The 20,964-nt window shown below is 45.8% G+C and overlaps 1 protein-coding gene across 2 annotated transcripts in view; it reads right to left on the bottom strand.

Moving 5' to 3' along the window:
* Positions 1-15,043, bottom strand: part of BRINP3 (BMP/retinoic acid inducible neural specific 3) — a 268,970-nt gene extending 253,927 nt beyond the window's left edge. Inside the window, exon 1 of one of the 2 annotated variants that reach the window (XM_081194376.1) lies at positions 13,923-15,043. The gene's annotated coding sequence lies outside the window, so the exon portion shown is untranslated. Of the gene's footprint in view, positions 1-11,061; positions 11,784-13,922 lie in introns of those variants that run through there. The other variant, XM_081194377.1, reaches the window with a different exon arrangement.
* Positions 15,044-20,964: the final 5,921 nt, after the last annotated feature.

The raw sequence follows: 20,964 nt of genomic DNA, 5'->3' as shown, positions 1-20,964 counted from the left end.
CCCAAGCTATGCTGTCTGGCCCCTGGACGTCCTTCCAAAATTCAGTCCAAGTACAATAAAATGTTTGGTCACAGTATCGATCTTCCCAAGCTGTTAGAGAGATAGGCATATAGAAAGATTGATAGATAGCGTCCGTAACCCTTTAAGGTCACTTTCATCTTTTTCAGATTTTGGACGTAATATTTATATAGTACAGTGATGGCGAATCTTTTATAGACCGAGTGCCCAAACTGCAACCCAAAACCCACTTATTTATTGCAAATTGCCAACATTATTGCCACTAGAGAGCCAGTGTGGTGTAGTGGTTAAGAGCGGTAGACTCCTAATCTGGGGAACCGGGTTCGCGTCTCCGCTCCTCCACATGCAGCTGCTGGGTGACCTTGGGCCAGTCACACTTCCTTGAAGTCTCTCAGCCCCACTCACCTCACAGAGTGTTTGTTGTGGGGGAGGAAGGGAAAGGAGAATGTTAGCCGCTTTGAGACTCCTTAAAGGGAGTGAAAGGCGGGATATCAAATCCAAACTCTTCTTCTTCTTCTTCAACATGGCAATCTAACCTAAATACTGAGGTTTTAGTTTAGAAAACAACAACTCATACGTAAACATATTTTGTCCTAAAAGAAAAACATGATGATACAAACAAATTGTAAAAGTTTGCATTAGGTCCAGTCGTGGCCGACTCTAGGGTTGTGTCACTCATCTCGCTTTATTGGCCGAGGGAGCTGGCATATAGCTTCCGGGTCATGTGGCCAGCATGACTAAGCTGCTTCTGGCGAACCAGAGCAGCGCAACGGGAGCTCAGCCCATTGCGGGGATTCAAACCGCCAACCTTGTGATCGGCAAGTCCTAGGCTCTGTGGTTTAACCCACAGTGCCACCTGCGTCCCTCCAATAGAAATACATGCACACATATTGCAAGGAATCAGTTCCTTCAATTTTCCATCCATGTAAAATGAGTAAATGCACACAAATTTGGAGCCTACCTTATTTTAGGTGGGACGGGGTGTGGGGAGTCTTCATGCTACTACATTACATTCCCCACCCCAGGTGTGCTTCTGACACAGTGGGTCATACAGCATCATCACTTGTTATTCAGCATCACTCACCGATTGGGGGAGGGGGAATTCATAGGCAATGTCGATACAACCAAGGTTACAATGGTCAAAACATGAAAAAAGGACTTCCCATGGGGTGTATTGTTCAATTCCAAAAAGACACGCACACACACCCTCTTAGCCAGAAACTTCAGTAATTTAACTTATATTAAGGTGAATGTTTGTAACAGTCAAATCAAGCACCAGTGGTACAGTCATTGACTGCAGTAATTACCATTTTTTGGTTTATACAGAGAGAGAGAGAGAGAGTCTTGCTGAATAATGCTAACATTCTTGGAGAATTGGATGAGCAGCTGGGTTAATTAATGCCTCTTACTGAGAATAAGCATTCCTGCCTCTGCCAGGGCAGAAGATCCTGAGAGATAGAGATGTGCTTGTTTGGCTAATAGTCCCCATATTTTCAGTTTTTGGTCTGAAGACACAGTGATGTGGAGGAAGATCTAGATGGGACTGATTCTAATTAAGGGTGCATTTGGATGTGGTCACTATTACATGAGTTTCCTAGTTACAGTGCAAACATTTATCTATGTTGATGTTAATGTTATGTTTTCCTAGTAACTCTTAAATGCCTTGCCATTTCTTTTTTTCTGAACAAAAAAGAATGTCTCGTGGTACCTTAAAGATAAACAAATTATATAATGGCCTAAGTGTTGGTGGTATATATTAGACAGTGAGGTGAGAAGGAAATTAAATGAATGACTGGTAATTGCACCATCGACTTGAGCAGTTCACAATAAACATAGGTTGCAAGGTTGTCTGCCCTATCTTTTCAGGTGTTATACTGTGGTTAATGCTTAAAGTGTTATACTTAAGAACATCTCCAGGACCTGCCCCTATATCACAGGTCCCAGGCCTGAAATCTCAAGGTCTGGGATGTTCTTGATCTGGCAACTCTATGTACTATATCAGTGGTGGCGAACCTATGGCTCGCATGCCGGGGGGGGGCACTCAGAGCCCTCTTTGTGGGCACGCACGCCGTCATCCCAGCACACAGCCGGCAGAAGCGAGGGCAGCACACTGAGTCCTCAGCTCAACTTGGGCAGCTGGAGCAACATGGGCATGGCAGGAAACAGTAGGGCAGGAGCGGGATGCGATGCCCATCAGGGCACCGATTCTCTCCAAAATGGGGGGTCACAGCTATTCTTTGGCCCGAGTTCATTGCACCCAATTGCCCTGAGGATATTGTGGCAATTAGTATTTTGCATGAGTGGGTTGCAATTGTTATGGTGGGCTCTCAGTTTCGGATGCCTCACGAGCAGGATAGGAAAGAGCCAAAATCCCCAAACTGGCTCGTCTGCTTCAGTGCCTTTAGGGCTCCTTTTGCTCAGCCGCTCAGCGTGGGATGCCCAGACAGAGAAGGCGCACTCGTGGCCAGGGAGGGCATTGGTCCCATTTGGGTACATGACATTATCCCCAAGCAAGCGCTCATGTTGTTTTCAGAAGCTGGGTTTGGATCCTGGGACTTGTGTCCAAGTAGAAGTGCTTGGGTTTACTTTTAAACGTGCATATGAGTAAGGATAATAATAATAATATAATATTTTTTTATTTATACCCTGCCCATCTGGCTGGGTTTCCCCAGCCACTCTGGGCGGCTTCCAACCAAATATTAAAAACAATACAGCGTCAGACATTAAAAACTTCCCTAAACAGGGCCACCTTCAGTTGTCTTTTAAAAGTAAAATAGTTATTTATTGCCTTGACATCTGCTGGGAGCACATTCCACAGGGCGGGCGCCACTACCAAGAAGGCCCTCTGCCTGGTTCCCTGTAACCTCACTTTTTGCAGTGAGGGAACCACCAGAAGGCCCTTGGCGCTGGACCTCAGTGTCCAGGCTGGATGATGGGGGTGGAGACGCTCCTTCAGGTATACAGGACCGAGGCTGTTTAGGGCTTTAAAGGTCAGCACCAACACTTTGAATTGTGGTCGGAAACGTTCTGGGAGCCATTGAAGATCTTTCAGGACCGGTGTTATATGGTCTCGGTGGCCACTCCCAGTCACCAGTCTAGCTGCCACATTCTGCATTAATTGCAGTTTCCGAGTCACCTTCAAAGGTAGCCCCATGTAGAGAGCATTGCAGTAGTCCAAGCGGGAGATAACCTCTTTCTCCTTTCCCTGCCAAGAGCTGCTTCCCCCTATGTTTCTGCATGAGTCTTTGATATCAGACAATTGAAAAGAGCCAAATACAGAGCAGTGACTCATTGTTACTGTTTCCCAAAGTGCAGTGATGGGTGTTTATCTATAGGAATGAATGGCAACCACTTTACTGAAGTGAAGGCAAGGGGTTAACCAGGGGGCATAACTGGGGTGGAGCTAAACCTGTTCCGTACTGCTATTAGCACCAGAGATTGAGAATCATTCCTGCCCCTAGCTGCATCCATGGTTCTGTTCCTTAGTCATACTAAAGCATGGCATTGCTCAGAACTGATATAGCGAGATAAACCATAATGTGCTCCTCCTGCAGATAGACTAGAAACATGCAACTGCTGTAATTTTGCATGCCACAAAAAATTCCCCAGTTTCCCAGAGGTTTCATTACCCTACTTCAAAAAGAGGAAAGGAAAAAAGATAAAGAATTTTGAGATATCATAAATAATTGGTGAAGTCAGTTTTAAGTATGATTCTCCTTTATTAGTTATGTAGGTATTTTATGTGAGATGGTTTTAACTGATTGCGTTATTATATTTTGTTGTATTTTATTTTGCTGTAAACCACTATTATTTGGCTATTGTGGAAAAGGGTGGTATAAGAATATTATTTATGTGAAATGGTTTTAACTGATTGCGTTATTGTGTTTTGTTGTATTTTATTTTGCTGTAAACCACTGCTATTTGGCTATTTTGGAAAAGGGTGGTATAAGAATATTAAGAGGTAGACAAATGCAGAACAGATATAAGAGAGGGATTCTTAGCTCCCTCCCGCAATTTTCCAACTAGAGCTGACAAAACGAATGCTTCGTTCACACACACAAACACTTCCTTCAAAAGGATGTTACTGGATGCTTCTAGTGACTAGTTGGATCAACTGAATATAATCATCTGATTGAAGACTGATCCAAATGGAAACAGCTTCCTAAATAATTAAGTCTACCCTGAATTCAGTGGTGGGGAAAGTCAGTCTAATGAAAATTAACTTGAAGGGATGCTTGTTCACATCAGGGCTCAAAGGAGAACAGGGCAGAAATTGGCGACTTTTCGACTCACATGTGTCTAGGTTTGCTTTTTTGTTGAACCAACTCTGCCTTCTGCAGCGAGAGAGCTTCACTGTCCTCATATGCTTGTTTGTGTGTCTCCAATTTTAGATTTTTTTTACTTGGAGCTCTGGCATTTCATCAGTGAACACCCGGAGCACGAAACACTGTTTCACTAAGCATATGCTGGAGTGGTAATAAAAGACTACAGGAAATTAGAATCTCTTTTTTCCCAAGTTACATTAAGATTCTCAGATAAAATTGTTCAGGTTCCCTACTTGGTCTATGGAATTATAATAGCTACGCAACTCAGCTAGCAACTGAGCATAAGATGACTGTCCCTTCAGTAAATGTATATTGGTGCAATTTACACATATTGTATTCTCAAGGCAAGGCATTTTCCTGGCATATAATGCTCCAGGGACCATTTTTCTCCCATATTAAGAATGTGCTGGACGTGGTGCGTGCATCTGATACCTTTCCTGAACTCAGATTATTCTCTGGAAATCATACCAGAGTGTGCTCTTGCCTACAAGATTCCTATTTCAGTTTTATTGTTCAGTCCATTATGGCTTATTTTAGAAGAGCACCCATTTGTCACACTGAAGAATGGGTGCATGAAATTCTATTAAATCACAGGAGATTCTTCCAAACAATAGATCAGGACATCTTCTCCCCAAACTTGTGAACTGCTCTGCTTTCTCTGGATGTCCAAAGGTTCACTTATTGCAGAGGGATCACAGAACTAAATGGCTGGGGGGTGGGGTGGGGCTTACTAGAAGTCATCAGAAACAGCCTACATCAGGACTCAACAGACTTGCTCAAACACACTTGCCATATATCCGTCCACATAATCTAGAGTGCAATGCACCCCAAGCAGCAAGCAGCTGAGAATGCTGTATACACAGCAGATCATTGCATGTGATATGCAGCCATATCCCATTCATATTTACTCAGAAGAAAGTCTCAATGAGCTCAGTGGTAATTATTCCAAACTAGGTGTGCATCATAGGGACACGGATCCCGTTGCTCGGTCCCTGCTCCTGCCAACCTAGCAGTTCGAAAGCACATCAAAGTGCAAGTAGATAAATAGGTACCGCTCCGGAGGGAAGGTAAACGGCGAATCCATGCGCTGCTTGGTTCGCCAGAAGCGGCTTAGTCATACTGGCCACATGGCCCGGAAGCTGTCCGCCGGCTCCCTCGGCCAGTAAAGCGAGATGAGTGCCGCAACCCCAGAGTCGGCCACGACTGGACCTAATGGTCAGGGGTCCCTTTACCTTTACTAGGTGTGCATCATAAACCAAGCCACAAAAATCAACAGCCAAGCCATCTGGGTTGCTTGCAAATATAAGCAGGGGGAAACTATCTTTTGCAAATGAGTGCCCTTAATACTCAAAGAGCATAATAGGCCTTTGGTGCAAAGAATAAAGCAGAACATAGGACACAGCATTTTACCAAGTCAGTATTGTTGAAACTCACCAGCAGCTACTTTCCAGAGTTTCAGGCAGACGTCTCTCCCAGCTTGAACCAAGGACCTTTTGCATGCAGAAAGCATTTGCTCCACCTCTAATCAATGGTCCTTCACTTTCCTTTTGGGTTTACTAAAAAGGAAGTTACTGGGATGCAAGGAAAACATGCTGACTAAGAGAGGAAGCTATCACCTGGGAAGAATCCCATTCTAAGTCTGAGAGAACAATAGACTGAGAGAACAATAGGCTTGCCTTTCTCCCCATCCCCCACCCAGTGCCAGATTTATGTATAATCTAAACAAGCTATAGTTTAGGGCCCCACTCTCTTGGGGGCCCCAAAATTATTTAAAGGGAAAAAAGACTGGATGTACATTTCCAAAATATAAGATAAAAACAAATAAAATAAAACCTACGTACAGCTACCGAGTTGTATGCTGTGTAGGCTCCTATGATGTAAGTAATGGGCCCCGCCTGCTAGCTTGCACCCTAAAATATCAGTGGTTTGCTCATTTCTATATATAGGGTGCCTACATTCTGCAAGTGCAAATGACTTTAGATACCTATTAGGTCCATAAATTACCATATAGCATATATTCAACACAAAAAACAGCGGCAATTTGATGTTGACAAAGGACAGCTGGACGTATAAATGGCCCCATTACCTTCAGTAGCTTAGGACCTCATCAAACCTAAATCCAGCCCTGCCCCCACCCCTCCAGCTGCAACAAAGAGATAATAAATACCAGCCTGCCTCACCCAAGTCATGTCCCATTGGGGCCCTGAGAACTGAAGGCAATATTTTTTCTTGATGTGCTGCTGTTTGAAGGCAATAATGTCAGTGATGGAGGAAAAAACCTTGCTAGCCCCAAAGCATGGCCTCAACTGAAAGCATCATGTGAAATGCTACACAACCAAGGAACACTCTGCACCCACACACTTCCATACACACACCAAGTAGGAAAAGAAGCAGGAATGCAGGTGGGAACATCTGCAATGATTGAGAGGTTAAAAAACAAACAAGTCCCTTCCTACCCACGGCTGGCAACCCAACAGGGATTCTACTTGAGGAAACCCAATTCTCCTTATATTGAGCTGAGGTGCAACTGAAGCCCTGCCAACCTGTGTCATTAAGACAGAAACATAGAACAAAGCAGTGACCACAGTGTCCATATCAACAATGAAGAGAATTCTCGATTTGTGTCTTTCAGCTCTCAGAAAGCCTGGGAGGTTCAGGCACGGACTGTACCCTCTGAAAGATGCTTAGGGGTGTAGTTTGCAAAGCCCACCATATACAAAGGGCAAGGTTCTGACCACATCTGATTATCCTCAGAGAGCATCATTTTTACACACCGAGTGACTGAATCAAGTGGTGCTAAGTATTAGGTATGCACGCTAAAAGATAATTTTATAGACGTAAAGAGAAATTTAAGGTGTCTGTTTTTCGCTGAGAATACTGCAATTGTTACTATGACATACAGAAACAAAATAAAAATGAGAAGGCCTTCAAGTTTTAGTTGTAAAAAGAATTTAATGTATCAAAAAGTGAGGCAGTGGACCTTCCTGACTCCACCTCCCATTTAAATCCCCCCCCCAATGAAATCTGAAATTATGTCACCCGTAATCTGCCTCTTATGAACTTTACACAGCCAACTAAACATTCTGAAGTCCCCCATATTTAACCCTCCCCCCCCCCCAAATAAGCCACAATGGGTTTTGCTTCCATAACTCTAGCATGACTTGGCTTGTGATTCTAGCTACAGCAGAGCAAATCCCACACACCCTCCAGTGGAGCTCTTGTCTGGGTAAACATACACAGAACTGGGCTGCATGGCATTTTATAGAAATCCAACACAATCACTTTCTCCTCCAGACTGGAAGTCATTCCTATGCGTATGTACTCAAAAATAAGTCTTAGTAGGTTCAGTTGGGTTTCCACCCTGTTCTAAGTGGTATCAGTGTCTATACACTTTCCTACAGGCTCATCTTGTCTCTCTCATATGCAGAGAAATAAAGAAAGAAAGAAAGAAAGAAAGAAAGAAAGAAAGAAAGAAAGAAAGAAAGAAAGAAAGAAAGAAAGTTCTGCTTAATGCTTAAGCCTCATAATTGAAAGAGCCCATTTGATTATATTGCAAAATGGTCACCCAATGAAGGGAGTTTCATTTTATGGTGCAGTCAACTGAAAATAAAAAGAAATGTCTTGAGATAGCTCTGTGATGGAGTCACTCACCAAAGGATGCAATTTAACACTTAATGGCATTTGCACAGGAAAGGCAGCAAAAGGCTATTGCCTAGGCTGTTCCTCTCACCTATTTAAAAGCCCATCACTCTGTGACTGTTGCAAAACAAGCCTACAAAAACCATGGTCAGTGTCTCTTCTTCTGGTGCACCTTCTGCTCTACCTTCTCCTTTTTGTCCATATTCCACCCAGTTTCCCATCCCTCTTGCCCTTGAAGCAAACACAAGATGAGAAATGTCTCCAATCAAATTAGCCTTCGGGAAACCTCTTCCTTTAACAAACTTGCATAAAGGGCTCCTAGCCACAGAAAGCACCTTGGCAGGAAAGTATATGAAGATAAGCAAGCTCTTGGGCTTCTCTGCATAAATTAGAAAACTTAACTGGGCAGTGTGATTCTCAAGTAGGAAAAGTGACAAAACACCAGCACAGCCTATTTGGTGTTCCCCTGATGGGAGCAGAAGCTTAGTGCTGGAGTCAGCAGTGGACTCAAACCATCTGAGATTTCTGGAGTCTGCTACCATCTGGCTGCAAAAGTGAGACACGCCTCAGTGAGAATTCCCTAATACCTGTCGTGGTAGGAAGAAACAATGCTCCAGACTTCACACACACACAATACCAGAAAGAGAGACTTGCAGTGTCTATTTAAAGAACATTTGGGAACCCTGTGTGCTCCCTATTCTTGACCCTATTCTTTGACATTTTCAAAGCTGTGGTCTTTCAATTATACTCTCTCAACAGTCCCGTGTTATTATTCCAATTTGTGTTGAGATGTTGGGGAAGGAAGGAAGGAAGGTAAGTAAGTTTGGTTTAAGCTTACGCCTCATAATTCCAATGCAGGAATCTCAGCTAAAGCATCTATAACAGATGGCCATCCAAGGAAGGAGAATTCACAAGCTCCCATGGAAGACTGTTCCACCGTCAAACAGCTCCTACTGTCAAAAAGTATTTCCTGATGTTAAGTCAGAAACTGCTTTCATGGGGTAGAACAGGGGAGCATTTGGGGGACTTGGTTCAGCCTCTGCATATTTTCCAATTTGGGGTCTTCTTGGGCATGAACAGGCCAGCAGAGAGCTATTACACATAAGAGATTTCATATCACCTCAGATTCAGTGCTTACAGTTCATGCATTCATATGCCGATGGCACCATGCGAGTAGCCCCCAAGGGTAATTGGGTGATGGATACCAAATTAATGGTGTTGGAACTTCAGGGAAGGGATTTGCTGAACTCCTTGTTCCTCTGCCTGTGTATTCCTGTCCTGTGTAACTTCTATTAGAGCATGAATGCAGAGGATAAGGTAAAGGGACCCCTGACCATTAGGTCCAGTCGTGACCGACTCGGGGGTTGCGGCACTCATCTCGCTTTACTGGCCGAGGGAGCCGGCGTACAGCTTCCGGGTCATGTGGCCAGCATGACTAAGCCACTTCTGGCGAAACAGAGCAGCACACAGAAATGCCGTTTACCTTCCTGCTGGAGTGGTACCTATTTATCTACTTGCACTTTGTGCTTTCGAACTGCTAGGTTGGCAGGAGCAGGGACCGAGCAACAAGAGCTCACCCCATCGTGGAGATTCGAACCGCCGACCTTTTGATCGGCAAGCCCTAGGCTCTGTGGTTTAACCCACAGCGCCACCCGCTGTATGTGACAATTGAGAAAGGACCACCAAAGCAACATTTCACCAAATTAAACCATTGGTCCACCCAACTCAGGATTTTCTTCACTGACTGACAACTTCAGGGTTGCCCAGCTCTTATATGGATGGAACCTGGGACCTTCTGCATGGAAAGCAGAGGTTCTACCCCTAAGCTACAGTCCTCATTGCATACCAGTGTGCATGAAACCACATGGTGAAGTGGTCAGCCTCCAGTCTCCTACCATATGGCTGATGATTTGGTGCAGATGTCCTTGATGCCTGGCAAAGCATTACAGGACCAACAATAGACAACGTGCTGTAGATGCATCTCACTTCATTCTAAAGAGGTGTCAGGATTCACATACATGTAGGTGGGCATGGGACACCATGCGCAAAACCACCCACATCCAAATCTTATCACATCCTACTCAATCCATCCTGGCCTTTCGTTTTGGCCGTAGTCAGTTCCTCGTGCACTCTGCAATTCCCCAAAACTAGGAAATGAACAGAACCACGGCTGCCATACCTTGCGATGAAAGGGAAAAGTCACCATATTCTGAGCTGCATTTTAATGAAGGCTGGCAGTGCAAGCAGGAGGAAAGCCACACAAGAAACGTGCACCCTCTTGTACTTTGCATACTGATCTGTGCAACCCTGCCTAGTCTCCCTGTCGAGCCCATACTGAAAACTTGCACCGAAGAGTCATCAAAGCTAGGACTGGAACAGAGGTGATCATCATAATCTTGGTCCATTAAAAAAAGAGGGGGGGGGGGAGAGAAGAGAGACTACATCCGTTTTGCTGTCTGGAGATCATGCCCCTTAAGGGAGAATTATTCCTCCAACCCCACAATATTATTGAGCTGTGTCACCTCTTTAAAAATCAAATCACACAAGCAAAAAATGTCACAGGCTACTGAATGAGCCTTTAGGATTTTATCTCTCTCCCCCCCCCCTTCCCCACATCTTTCCTGATTGGTGTGGCATTCCTAGCGGTGCCTCCCCACCCCCGGTAAATAGTATTGAACAAGAAACAACACATTAAAGCTGATGGAGATTTTCGCCCGTGAAGCATGCCGCTTGCTCGCTCGCTGCCTGCAAATGCCCATTAAGACACCATTAATTGCATTGATTTATTTGCAAGCGATGCGCAGAAGGATGTTTGCTCGCCTCCCCTGCAAAGCCTGGCAGCCTCCGCTGCCCACCCCCGCCGTTTTACACCCAAAATCGACCCCCTGTTGCCATCTCTCGTCACTGTCACCAAGTTCTTTTCACTGTCACTGGGAGCACCTCAGCACCCACCTTCTCTCTCCTTCACCCTCCTTGCACCAAATTGCACCCCCCCTTCCCCAGGATGACTCCAAACCCAGTGGTACCGTTCACCTTCGGGTAGCCTGTTAGGAGAGTCAGACGACGCGGAATCCCTTACCTATAGCTGGCTCGCCCGCGTCTGGCGTCCTCTGAAGCGCATCTATCTGATGATGCTCAAAGTTTCCGGATCCCCATGAGTTGAGCTACCTTGGCTGCAGCTGCTGCGAGCTCGGCTGCAGCTCCGCAGAAGTGCAATGGACTAGCTCTGCTTGGGGATCGGGCTAATTGCACAAGTTCTGTCGGAAGAGGGTGGAAGGGGAAGGCCAGCGTTGGCAAGGAGGCAGAGAAAGAGAGAGAGAGGGATCTTCTCTTGGTGAGGCTGGAGACTGCTGCAAAAAACCACGCACCGCCCGCCTGAGCAAGGTGACTCGTCTTCCCTCGCTCCAGCTGGTGGCAGAACAGCTGGGAAGGACACGCTGAAGGGGGTGGGCGGAAGGGAGGGGGGCTTTACTCCGGTTTAATTAAACCGGAGCAACTCCTACCAACCGGATCTTCTCTTCGAGATCAGAGGGGAAAACGTCCACGCTTTATAACCTCCCCCCTTAAAGTGTCCTTAGGTCCCTTCACTCCACAGATGGATTAAAGTGGAATGATTCATCCACGCGGATCGCTGTCCTAAAGAAGATTAGCTTTGGTCTGTCTGGTCCAATATTCTGTCCCCAGTCGTGGGTCAGAGAAGTGTCGTAGGAAACTGACAGGAAGGAGGGCATGATGAGGGCAATGGCTTTCGTTTTATCCCAAGGATCTGATCGTCAAAGGTGGTTCTGGGATTCCGACGAGGAACCCCTAAATTCCAGGACGCAGGTGAGGCTAACCTGAGGCCCTGAGGATGTATTGAACTCAACCTCCCCAGGCCAGGCCACCCCACCCCCTCAAGCCAGTGTGGTTAATGGCCAGAGGTGATGGAATCTGGAGTCCATCTGGAAGGTCCGAAGGTTTCACACAAGTCTCTGCTGGAGAACAGCTACTCCAAGCGTTAAGTATTCCGATGACAAGTAGTAGTTCTGAGGGTTAGACTAATGAGCAAGCGCGTCCACCTGTAGTGGTCGTGAGAGTGCATCTTAACGACCACCACAGCCTGCCGCAGAACGGGGAGGGGGGGCACACGCTCATATGCCACTCACTGGGAGGGACATTTGCCCCCTTTGCTCTCCCTAATGGTCGCTTGCGAGTACAGAACTGGCAGGAATGATAATGTATTTATAGACTGCTTTGGAGAGTCTTCATGCTTTTTTATATACTCTACTAAAGAAAAGGTAAAGGTAAAGGACCCCTGACAATTATTCACAAAAATAGCAACAGCAAGAACCCCGCAAGATGGGCCAGCATGGGCCAGCAGATGAGGGGCCGAAAGCTTGCCTAAGGGCCCACCTGGCAGATTGGACTTAAGGTGTGCACTTAAAAAATTCCAAAATGGGAATGCAACCAACACGTGTTTGCAGACAGACGTCTGGCAAACACGCTTTTCGGGGAGTGAGAGTTGTCTGCAGCTGCTCCCTGCTGGATGGACCCCAAATGACAAACCCAAGTCTGCTGCTAGGTAATGTGTGTAAAGCATCCTTGGCCTGTGTCAGCTGCCCTAGCCCCGAAATTTACTCGGCACTGGTATGCATATATTGTATATAGCCCAGCGCATATTAATGCAATGAAGTGTGTGAGAGAGACAGACAGGCAGGCAGACAACAGGAAAAGTTACGCTCATCTGTCTTCTCCGGCCCCTGCAATTCCTCGCGCCGTTTATTTTTTTACAAATAAACTCTACACTAATAATAACGCAGGAGAGAGAGAGAGACTTGCAAGAAGATGTGAGCTCCAGAAGAGAAATCCTCGACCAGACAATCAGACTTCCTCAGCGTTTTGGAACCCTAGCTCAGTGAAATAGCATCTGCCTTGCATGCCCAGGGTGAAATGCAGCAACGGTCTGATTCCCTACCGGGAAGCTGTTGGGGGGCCGGGGGGGCGGGCGGGGGCGGATTCGGAACCCAAATGCGACTCTAGATTTCACAATCCCAAAAGCACCACCTTGAAAGGTCCCTTAAGGAAGCCCACCTCCTAGTCGAATCTGGTGGGGAATCTTCCCCCTTTCTTGGACTGAGGGACTGGTTGAGCCCAGCCCTTCTTCTCCCCCAAATACTTCTTTAAGACCCCTCCCAGAAAATCTGGAAAGGGCAGAGTCTCCCACAAAGACCAAGTGGCGCCAGAGAGACACCCCAACGCGAAAGCTGTGAGATATGGGTGAGATCTTCTTCTTCTCTCCCATCAACCCTCCGAATAGGATGCCCACCAAGGGCAACGATGCCACCCCTCTCTGGATCTTCCACCACAAGCCCCCCGACAAGTTAGCCCCTAGAAACCCAGGTGTTTGGCATGCCGCGAAACCAATAGTGCGAATGACACATCGAGCTAGGGGTGCCTTTGGGGGAGACGTGAGAGTCCCGTGTGTCTCAAGTGAGCGAGTCAAGGCGCGATCAGAACCCGGAGCTTACAAACAAGGATCTGGTGTGTGTGCCTGTCATCTGCGGCACCAGAGAAAGCCAAGAGAGCACCCGCTCCCCATCCGTTTCAGCCTCCCAACATAATTTTCTTCCAGAAATGTAACATGTGGGGTGCAATTTGCCTCGCCCAGAAATGCACTCCCCAACACACAGTGCACCCCCTAACTCGTCATTTTCTCTCTGCTGTGTCTGCGTGAGGGAAGGGGTTAATAGAGGAATGGAATGTCCATAGCATCAACAGGGGTTAAAAGCAGCAGAGCGACAGATTTGTTTAAGCTACCCCTCTCTCTCCCTCCACCAATAATAAAATAAATTTAAAAAGTCACAGACAATAGCTCATCAAACTGGCGATCGCTAAACATTGTGGGGAGGAATTGATGGAGGCTTCCTTAAATCTGGCGTGCGTAAAAGGAGAGGCACTCACCGGGTGGAATTTCAGGAGGCGAGGTGTCTGGGCAGCAAGCGGTTCCACGAGGCGAGCGCGCATCCCATGGTAGTTCCAGAGGTTTGGATGCGCTTCAGAACGGCGGTGATGGACAGCGATGGGCGGCGTGGCGTGGGGGTGTCCACAGCGGGACGGTGGCATCCGCCAGAGCTTCCTTAGCGGCGCTGAGAGAGAGGGAGAGCCGAGTAAGAACGAAGCACCGGGCAAGCGGTGTGCCGGATGGACGCGTGCGTGCCACAGAGCCCAGGAAACAATGAATGGATGTGAAAATAAAAAATAAAGGGAGACCGGACAAATGCAAAGGAAGAGTTGTGGGGAGGCGGGCGGGCGGGCGCTCAGAGTCAGAGAAGCGGAGATTTTAAAGCTGATCCTTTAAGGCAAAAGTAGGTGGACGAGATTATATTCATCCAAAGAAACGGAGACGAAGAGAGGCTGGCTCTGTGCGTAAAAACCACAGCAACCCAAGACCGAGTGAGCCAGGTGGTGCTGGAGAAGAAGCGAGGCGCAGAGAGAACTACAGGAGGAGGCTGGTCTCATCCTGATAGATATAGCGGCGGAGCTGATTTAGGGAGCTGGAGGGGAGGATCTAATGCGATTCGGGAGGAGGAGGAGGAGGGGGGGGAGATCGGGTGGGCAGGAAGAAAAGACTCTCTCTCCCTCGCTTTTGAAGGGCTTGGCACATCAGCCCCGCCACCTTCTTCCCAGGTTGCTAAAGAAACTCTTTCCACAGACTCAGTGCAAATCTCTGCCCTTCCCTTCGGTTATATATAGTAACCGTGCAAGGCTACTCCTCTCAATAATTTTGCCCTAACAATCGCAACACGCCGGGAGGGAAACTCCCGTGAAACCAACCGGGAAAGGCACTGAGGAAACCAGCCAGCTGCCCGATCTTTCCGGGTTTGTTTTAATTTTGCAAGGAGCTGGAGGAGGGATGTTAAAGAGACGGCTGGGGAAGGGAGGCAGTGGTTCTCTGAGCCAACGCGTATAACCCAATTTGCAAGACTCGCCGTGGGGATGTTATAATGGCACAGGCTCGAACCAAAAGAGGGTTCGGAGGATGACCCTGGGTTTGTCTCTGTGGGACGGGAGAAGCTGGTATCGCCTCCCTCTGGCTCGGCGATCTTGCAAACCAGAGGGCGGGGAGATCAGCTTCTCTCGCTCCAGCCAGTCTCTCCACACGCACGTGATGTCTCGGCTCAGAAATCCAGGATGCGTGCGCGCGTGCATTTTTGCTACGCGCGAATTTGAGCAACATGCATGAAACTGACCAGAGGGATCGCTCGCTTTCTCTTTCGCAGCGAAGAGTCTACGCTTGTCTCGGTCCTAGTCTCCCTCTCTCAACCCCGCCTGGCTTTCTAATGTCGAAGAAGGGAGGGGGGGCTCCTCTCCTTTGATTTCTTGCATCCCCATTGCACGCATGTTGACTCGGAAGTGAAAATCCCAGAGATGTCAGCGGGATTGACTCCAGAATAGTTTCAGAAACACTTGAGGGGGAGCCATTGGGTGGAAGAGAGAAGGTGCAATCAGCTTACCCCAGCAAGGCAACGAGAAAAGAAAAGTAATCCTGATAAATGATCTAATTTTCTAATGCTAAGAGAAAACGGATCGTCTATTAATCTACTTGCCCTTCGCCATAAGAACAAGACAGTGCTTGAGTCACTGGGACACCCCACAAACAAACAAAAGACACCCCCCATCATCCTTACCTATTTTAGCTTGAATATTAAGGGATGTGGGAAAGAATACTTATTGCAGAGCTCTCTCCTACCAATTTTCCACCTGTTCTTATATTAGTGTTGAACGGAGCCAAGCGGTGACACCGGATTGCTCTTTTGCATTGCTAAGGAAGCCACCGCTTTAGAAACCTCCAGTCTGATACTTTTGCAGCCTGACACCGGCTTCCCCGAGACTTCTCACAGTGGAAGGGTAATTTGCACTTAACAGTGTAAACCGCTGCCTCGCAGAGTGCTTTTTTCTTCAGGTATTTGCCTTCTGCTCTAACGTGGTGCCCGTTGCCATGCCTTGTGCTCCCTGCATTTCCAGAATGCATAATTTGCAGCAAAGGAGAGACCATGCATTCCCCCACCCCAATTATTTCATCCAAGTCTGTTTGTCTTTTCAAATCGCACTGGGAGATCTGCGAGCGCACCACACCTTGCTCTGTGATTTTCATTCTGCCACAAGAAATTTGTTTTCAGTAGGGCTGATCCATTCCCTCCCCTTCCTTTTTTGAGCTTCTTATGAACTACTGGAGAGTTTCAGGCCTCCATGAAGGCTGAAATGGCCTCCCCAGTTTTGGTGCAACTGTGAATTCATATTTGGTATTATTTTAATATCTGAGAAAGCAATGGGCTTGGCCTCTCCTACTTCTCTATTAGTTTCATGACTCCTTTCTACCACAATATAAAATAGCAATAGATATCAAGTGATACTCACTGCTGGGAAATGTCACACCTACCCCAAATATTCAACTAGTTTTCAACGTTACATCCCATAGTGGCATACACATGCGGTTAATATTCAAGAACAGAGTCATCAACAGTAAAAGGTAAAGGGACCCCTGACCATTAGGTCCAGTCATGGCTGACTTTGGGGTTGTGGCGCTCATCCCGCTTTATTGGCCGAGGGAGCCAGCGTAAAGCTTCCGGGTCATGTGGCCAGCATGACTAAGCCACTTCTGGCGAACCAGAGCAGCGCATGGAAACACCGTTTACCTTCCCGCCGGAGCGGTACCTATTTATCTACTTGCACTTTGACGTGCTTTTGAACTGCTAGGTTGGCAGGAGCAGGGATCGAGCAATGGGAGCTCACCCCATCGTAGGGATTTGAACCGCCGACCTTCTGATCAGCAAGTCCCAGGTTCTGTGGTTTAACCCACAGCACCACCCGCGTCCCTTTAAATGTAGCTTGCTTTAAATGTGCAAATGTCTTTTACTCCTCTCAGAAGTTTTCATGTACAACTGAAAGGATTGTATTCAATTGTACAGAATTCCAGTTTCACCACTCAGATCTGGAATATAAAATTTCAAATGTAACAGAATGTAAGAAGCAACCTCAACATTTGAGTGGCTGCTCCTATGGGGGCTCCCAAGATAACTGGCATCATTAATTAAAGCATTTTCATTGTATATCACACCAATGCGATGAATAAATTGACATGATTGTCATCATAGTATAATCAAGAGAAAACCAAATGAAGAGTTTAACAGCAGAGCCAGCTGAAATGGATATATTAGCAGCATCAGACATGCACTTAGTCAAACAACATCTCATTTGGTCAACATCACATTCTCATGGGCCAACAAATATAAATTTGGGATTCCAGGCATTCCGTGACTTCACCATGTATATCTATAGAAGTAATGGATAAAAGAAAGGAGAAACTAAAAAGTTCTAAGAATGGGATGGAATCCGCACTGTGAGTTTGAGTATTTGATTTACATACAAAGTATGCAGCTTCTGTCTCGGTGGGCCAACTTGCAGAACTATAGAATCATAGACTTGTAAAGTTGGAAGGGACTCTGAGGATCAACTTGTCCAAACCACTGCAATTCAGGAAGATGCAGGGATCGAACCTGCAACCTTGGCATCATCAGCACTACACCCTAACCAACTGAGCTATATTTGTGCATTGCCAATTTGATGCATTTGTGAGCTTATGCCTTTCTGTTGGTCTATGCCATTTGTAATGAAATCTCAGTCGGAGTTCTTTGCAGTCATCCCACTGATAAAATAACGACCCCTAAACCATTGCTGCAGACGATGGAATTAACATTGACCAAGGAGCTTCTTAGGGACGCGGGTGGCACTGTGGGTTAAACCACAGAGCCTAGGGCTTACTGATCAGAAGTGGTTTGAATCCCTGCGATGGGGTGAGCTCCCGTTGTTCGGTCACAGCTCCTGCCCACCTAGCAGTTCAAAAGCATGCCAGTGCAAGTAGATAAATAGGTACTGCTCTGGCGGGAAGGTAAACGACGTTTCTGTGCGCTGCTCTGGTTTGCCAGAAGCGGCTTAGTCATGCTGGCGACATGACCCAGAAGCTGTACGCCGGCTCCCTCGGCCAATAAAGCAAGATGAGCACCGCAACCCCAGAGTCAGTCACAACTGGACCTAATGGTCAGGGGTCCCTTTACCAAAGGAGCTTCTTAAATGTGTTTATTCAAGAGTCACTCAAATTAGCGCAGAGGCTTGCCCCGCTGCTTCCCATGTGACCACAGCTATGGATTCTGTTCCCCTTTCCCATAAACATTTGCCATCATGTTACTTTCTTTTGGAAGGCTAGCCATATTGGTTTGTGGCAGGAAAATAATAATAATAGCAGAAATCACCATACTTAACACGCAAGTGCTATTGAGAAATTATTGCTAATATACTTGGCTGTGACACAGGAAATCCCCTAGACAAAATTTCATCCAGTTAAAATCCTACCATAGACTCCTTACGTGACCTTGGGCTTGGCACAATATATCTGAGGCTCAGCTTCCTATATTGAATCTGGGGGTAAAAGTCAAGCTAGATGAGAAACATGGGCTTTACAACCATATTTTTCTTTCATACATGACGATAGGTGAAGGGCATTTGAAGGGGAAATCCATCAGAGAGAAAGGAGCTGCTTTCAGTTGTGCTCACATGCTCCTTATGATATCACAATGGAGCCAAATCTGATTGGCTGTGCACACTGCAAAGTCATCCTATTGACTGAACGGTCCCTGGTTGGGTGGGACAACCACCCATAGGAGTAATTCAAGAAGGATAAAGCAACAGCAGCAACTATCAGGAAAAACTATCATGCAGAATAGCCTTGACTAAAGGTGCACATAAAGGTGAAAACAGGAGTGCCTGGCATGCTCTGGTCCATGGGGTCACAAAGAATCGGACACGACTAAACGACTAAACAACAACAAAGATGCACATTCATATTGTATTTTGCTTTTGAGGCAGCAGCATTTCTACTCCAAATAGCCAGTTGTTGGTTTTTTTACTTCAAATCATTGAAACTGGAAAACATTTGGTACAGTTCCCTTTCTGTTCGCTTTCCTGCAGATTCATTTGTACCGCTAGCATTTTGTGTGAGCAAATACTGCCACCTTTTCAAACTGACTGACTGCACACCAGCTTTAATGAGTTCTCTCTCAACATGCTACTGCACTGTAATTCTTCATTAAAAAACCCCTATCCGCTGCGTGTTTAGTCAGCAGAAATTGTGCTTGGCTATTTGAGACACTTGGGAGAAGGAGGATAGGAGGGAGGAAGTGTTGCCCTTAAACTAAAATTATGATCAAGTCATTAAAATTAAAATAAGCAACATGGCCTAAGCCTTGCATCTGTTATGATCTCAGCATTTTTAGTGTGCATGTATTATTGCATTTCCAGGATTGGTATCCTTAGATGTACAATATATAAAAACACAGCATATTAATTAAAGCTTACTCCCATCTAGTGATATATTATTATTATTATTATTATTATTATTATTATTATTATTATTAAACTTGTCCCACACCTTTGTGGCTTTAAGAGATCTCTATACTCTCTAGGATTTATTGCTCACATTTATTAAACTGGCATATGTAGCTGAATGGAGTGTTTTCACAGTAGGAGGTAAAATACTATATAATGTAGGCATTTTATCTTGGAACAGCCTTTTGACCTCAATAAAGTTGAAATTCATTCATCAGGAGTTCAGTGAAAATGCTTGGACATGAATCCACCCCATTGAGAAACACAAGCCTGGGGAGCATTTTATCATATAGTATTGTATATCACCCTCCATACATATATATTCCAGAGAAATTCACAATTTATTTATTTTTTTGTAAAAATAAAGCACAATTGCACAATTAAAATACTACCTGCAGCCCCACACATTAGAACATGAGCACCTTTCAAATTCATCACACATGCAAATACCACTTTCAGACAGCAGCATGGATAACTCAAGGCCACACTAACATTATGTTAAATTCAGAGTGTGCAGCTTTGTGCTGTATTTTGCTTTTATTTTTTACTTCTCTTTCAACTCTTTTTGGGATTACAGGATATGGGACAGGGAGGTTTATCCCTTCCTTTCCCCAGCTGCAATCCAGCCAAAAATGACTCCCCCTCTCCCACAAACATGGCGCAAGAGCTAGAAAATACTTTTCCTAAGCTTAATAGCTCCACAGGGGGCTGATTTTTGCCTAGACTGCAGTTGTGTGATGGGCAATGCTAGAAGGAATAAACCTCTCCTCCCAAAATGGTAGATTTCCAATATGGATTGAGACCTCTGCACCTATAATCTCAACAACAAACTGAAGATGCAGTTGAAATTTGGCCTTGAGGTTCAGTTTAGGTCTCATTTAAAATGTTTAACAACTCCCTTTTGTGGGATGTGAAACACAGAGCAGTCAAGTACAACATCCTTAGAGTGGACATAAAAAGGGGATGTCTGGACCAGCCAATCGGAACTTCCTCTTTCCTCCTAGGCTGGGACAGACTTCCTCTACATGTGACCAGAGGTGGGCGTGGCCTCACCTGTGCAGGTAAAAAAGGCATAGGGCTGGCCGCCATCTCTCTCTCTCTGACTACATTCATCGAAGAAGCAATATCTGCTTAGCCAAAGATGCTCTCTTGGCTTCCAGCCAAGAGAGGACAAAGGGACTATCTCTTTATGGGATAGATTCCAGGTATATTACTTTTGTAACTTAAGTCTGCCTTCTGGGATCCATCTGTGAACAGAATGAGTGAGTGAGTAAACTCTTTTTATACTTTTATAGAAGACTGTCGTGTCTATTTCTTTTATGAGGGACTAAAGGGGAAATTACCAGGTAACTTATTTTAGAGGCTTTAGCGAGCCGGAGCAAACACATCAGCTGTGCAAGTTTAAAAAGGGGAATGTTACTCTGCTAAATTGTAGAACTTGTTAACACAAGTTGGAAAGGATATAATCAAACAATATATCCTCTCCTGCATCCCTGAACATTCCCACACCTTTCCCTTAAGATCTTTTTTAAAAAATCATATCTTTTAAAATTTCTGAAAG

The sequence above is a fragment of the Podarcis bocagei genome (assembly GCF_964188305.1).
Source record: "Podarcis bocagei genome assembly, chromosome: 5".
NCBI classification, from domain to species: Eukaryota; Metazoa; Chordata; class Lepidosauria; order Squamata; family Lacertidae; genus Podarcis; species Podarcis bocagei.
Note: the sequence above shows the minus strand (reverse complement) of the source record. Positions and strands in the feature narration are given on the sequence as shown.